We start from the raw sequence: 4,594 nt of genomic DNA, 5'->3' as shown, positions 1-4,594 counted from the left end.
CATTAATTCCATCTTGCTTATTCTGATTATGTGCCCCCCTAGGATTGGTGTGTCTTTCAACTGATAACTGTGTTTTAAACAGGTGGTAATGTCAGTAAAGTATGCTCATTTAAGTCCACAATTATGAAATTTGATGAATGTTCATGTCCTAAAATTGAGGCTTTTCTACTGCACTGCCAAACGCTTCTCATTTTTAAATGTGTGATACTGCCTGCTTTTGAAGTAATTTACTTTCGTAAATAATTTGTTTCTTTGTAAATTTAAATTGAGCAGAAATCCCTCTTAATTAATAAAATGATACGTGTGGGAACCTAAAAGCAGCATTCAAAATTATTTTCAAGGATTTTGTTTTTATTCCCCATCTTTTTTTTTCTCTTTTCTTACATCAAACAAATGACTACCGTGTGAACTGGCCCATTTTAGTAGTAAAGAGCAATTGTGTGTAATGGGATGAATATATTCAAATCTTCCTATAATTATCTGCTTGTAATGCATAAAGCACTGAGGGGGACCTAACAACTATACTCACACCCTTGGAGGCTAAAAAATTATTAAAGTCTCTTTTTAGAGAACAGTTTGTGCATCAAAAATGTATTAAACCTATTTGTTTCACTGACCTACATAGAAATGTGAAAGGAAAAGGGGTAATTGAATGGCTAATTAAAAGACCCTGAGGGTTAGCATATTGTATCATCAGCTATGTCAGTGAATTCTATTGTGGAGTATTTTTACACTAAAAATTCCCTCGAAAGATGTGTTGATATTTACTCCTTGCAACAGGACATACAAATTATAGACAGGCTGGATAGCACCACCTACTATTAAAGTTGCATAGTGTTTCCCATTAAGGACCCTTTTTTCAGAATCTATTCAGTTACTCTTAACTCTCTAAAACTTTAATTATTTAAGCTGGAATCTTCTATGCTAGATACTAGGGGTGTGCAAAACAGGCTATATTCAATTTGGATTTGGATCCGGCCCGAATCAGGGACAGTGATTCAATTCATTGATTCAGATCAATGACCCCGATTCGACTCGGCCAAATCCGCATCTGAAGATTTGATGCTGATTCAGAGAATCAGTGATTCGGCCATAGACACAGCTTTAAATGTTTTTTCTACATACCTTGAGGTACTGGGTGTGGTTTGTGAACTCTGTTATGCTGGTGCGGATGGAACATCCTATAGGAGCGCAGGAGGGGGTGGTCTCCAAATGCTCAGCGGCAAACCTAGAAGTGGACCAGAAGTACTTCTGGTCCACTTCTGGGTCCACCAGGAAATGCTCAGGGGGCCCTCCCACACACCCCCAGCTCAGCAATCAAGTGCAGGAGGACCCCAGGTGCTCCCCCCAGATCCAAGAGGGCCCAGTCAATGAGCTGGGGCATGGGGGAGCCCAGCATGCTCCCCAGCAGACCGAGAAGTGGACTGGAAGTGCTTCTGGTCCACTTCCAGGTCTGGTGCTGAGTGTGCTGGGGAGCCCCCCACATGCTCCGGGGGGATGCTCCATCTGCCCCACCATTGCAGCATTCACGAGCCACCTGGTACCTTGAGGTATGTAAGAAAAACATTTAAAGCTGTGTCTATATCCAAATCACCAAACCTTTCTGAATTTCTCCAAATTGATTTGGACGGTTCCGATTCAATTCAGAGAGATTAAAGGGTCTCCTGATTCAATTTAGATTCAGAGATTCAGCTGCCAAATTGGGCCAAATCTCCACCAAATCGAATCAGTGACTGAAGCTTCATACAGCCCTACTAGATACCTGTCTTGAGGGACCAAATCAAATGAGGGGCTGGCATGAGATTATACTTGGCAGGGCCAGGAAACAGGAACTAGTTATCTATGGGGAAAGAGGAATAGAGGCACACCTGGCAGGGTCTCTGAGATCAGCTGAGAAGACCTGGAAGAAAAAATAGGACTGACTGGGAGCCAGTGGGGTTGAAGGGAGGAAAGAGAGATGAAGGAAGGAGAAAGATAGAGGGAGCATTAGTAGGATAAGGAACCAACAGTAGGAAAGTAACATTGGAGGGGAAAAGCTTGGGAGGAATGGTCAGGTGTGTGGTCCAACTAGTGATCACTAAACCACATTCTCCTACAGAGCCTGGGACCCAAGACATAAGTCCTACCTTTCCTTTTCTGTACACCTTTCTGTATAGTCACTGGCAAGTGTCCCATCTCCCTCTAGTGTTGGACAATACGAAGAACAGCAACCTACTACTGCTATCACCTACTCTCTCAACTCAGAAGCAGAGGTCTGTGTGCTAGATCTAAAGGTTCCAACAATCTCCAAGATTTTAACATTTCCGTTTCATAATGCCTCTCAAAAAAACCCCAAAACCAAAAAAATCCCCTCTCCCCCCAAGATGTGCACATGCAAAAAGTCATCAGCTGCCTAAAGCAACATTACTGTGCCTTTGTGATTAGCCCTGCTCACAATTCAACTGAAACAATGCAATACAGTATAATATTGCATAACTGCAATACCCAGTAATGTTCCATTTGATTAGCATAGGTGCAAGGAAGGGGGTGGCAAATTGTTGAACCAAACCATGTTTAGGGGCACTGTCTCTATAAAACACTTCTTTTCCACCTCTGAACAGCTACACTTAGCATTGGTACAGCTTTTGTGATCTCAAGATCTCTATCAATTTTGTCATTTGACAGCAGATAGTACAGGCACAAATAGCTTTGAGGAAAATATTTCTTCCTTGGCACCTGAAACCCAGGAGGTGGCAGATGTCCAAAATATGCAGAGGTGCCTTCCCCAAAACCTTCTGTCTTTCTCCTGGAAACATTTTTAAAAGGTAATGCTAGCTGGTGATTATGGGAGGAGTCAAGTATGAATCAGTGAAGCATGAGGGGAAAGTCTTTGTGGAGAGAAAACTACCTATTCCACCTTCCTCCACCACAGTGAAGAACTAGAGCATTTTACTTAAAGGGTACAGTGAGCAAATCCTCTAGTTATCCCTCTGTAGCAGGTTTGGGATTGCTCAGCTCAAATAGTCTTTGTTTACAGTTTTTATTTCCCTGGGGCACACTCCCACCCCACAGAAATCAATGTAAACAGTCAACAAAACAAACACACAAATAGTATAAGGTCTTTTCCCAGACCTGAAGAAAGCTCCTGGGCTCAGTGTTGCAGCCGTTAGCCTGCACTCTTCCCTCTCTTTCTGGTTCCCTCCACCAAACTCATGTGTCTGTTTTCCCAGACCCTAAGAGAGAGGAACCTCTGGCACAGTGCTCAGGGTTCACCCAGGAACCTAACCACCTCCTCTCTCCCTCCCACACTTACATGCACTCTCTGGTGCAACGGGAGCACTCAAACTTGTGCTTGTACTTCCACCTTCAGCCCCACAGCCCTCCTGTCTTTTCCTGGGAGCTTTTTAACTCCCACAGGGACAACCAATTATCATCATCAGCTGGCCCAAGCCATTGAGGCAGGCTTGTAATAATCCCCTGCTTGCTTCCAGCTGGGCTGTAGCCTCTGAAGCACTGCTACATCCTCCCTCCTTTATTCTAGCTCTCCCCATGGGAGTGTCTTTTCTCCTATACACACTCCTGACTTAAGCCTAATTTCTCCCCATTCCCTCAGTAAAGTGCTGGCACAGAGAGCTTCACAGGTCTTGGGCTGGGGAAGCCATTTATGGAACACTTATCCTGCACAACCTAGGAACAATACAGACATTATTTCTATTAACCAACATCTATTCTGGAGCACTAATGAAACATACACTTACTGCTCCAAACACACCCCTGCCCAGCCAGTTCTTCTTTAGTCAACAGTACCATTGTCACTCATTCCCCTTCCAGTTCAAAAGTGGCCCCACCCCCATCCCATCAGCAATCTCCACTGCAAAGATGTGTCTTATCTCAGTGAGGGGTTATTGCAGGGCCCTTGGCATGGCTTTACACGCTCGTGGTGCTCGGGCCAGGTGCCAGATGATTGGAAGATGGCCAATGTGGTCCCCATCTTTAAAAAAGGGAGGAGGGAGGACCCAGGCAACTATAGGCCCATCAGTCTTACCTCAATCCTGGGGAAACTCTTTGAGAAGATCATCAAGGAGCACATCTGTGATGGGCCAGCATCAGGGATGATGCTCAAGGGCAACCAGCATGGGTTCATTAGGGGCAGGTCATGTCAGACCAACCCGATTGCCTTTTATGATCAGGTCACAAAAGCATTGGATGCAGGTGTTGCCGTGGATGTAGTCTTTCTGGACTTCAGCAAGGCCTTTGACACTGTCGACCACCCCATCCTCATTAAAAAACTAGGCGACTGTGGCATTGATGCCTACACGGTCAGATGGATTGCAAATTGGCTGAAGGGTCATACTCAGAGGGTGGTGGTGGACGGGTCATATTCAACCTGGGGGGAAGTGGGCAGCGGAGTCCCCCAGGGCTTGGTCCTTGGGCCCGCACTGTTCAATTTCTTTATCAGTGATTTGGACGACAGGGTGAAAAGCAACCTGTTCAAATTTGCTGATGATACCAAAATTTGGGGTAAGGTAGACATGCTAGTAGGGAGGGAAAGACTGCAGCAAGACCTGGATAGGTTGCAGGGGTGGGCTAACAAAAACAGGATGCGTTTCAATAC

The sequence above is a fragment of the Alligator sinensis genome, unplaced genomic scaffold (assembly GCF_000455745.1).
Source record: "Alligator sinensis unplaced genomic scaffold, ASM45574v1 scaffold939_1, whole genome shotgun sequence".
Lineage (NCBI taxonomy): Eukaryota > Metazoa > Chordata > Crocodylia > Alligatoridae > Alligator > Alligator sinensis.
Note: the sequence above shows the minus strand (reverse complement) of the source record.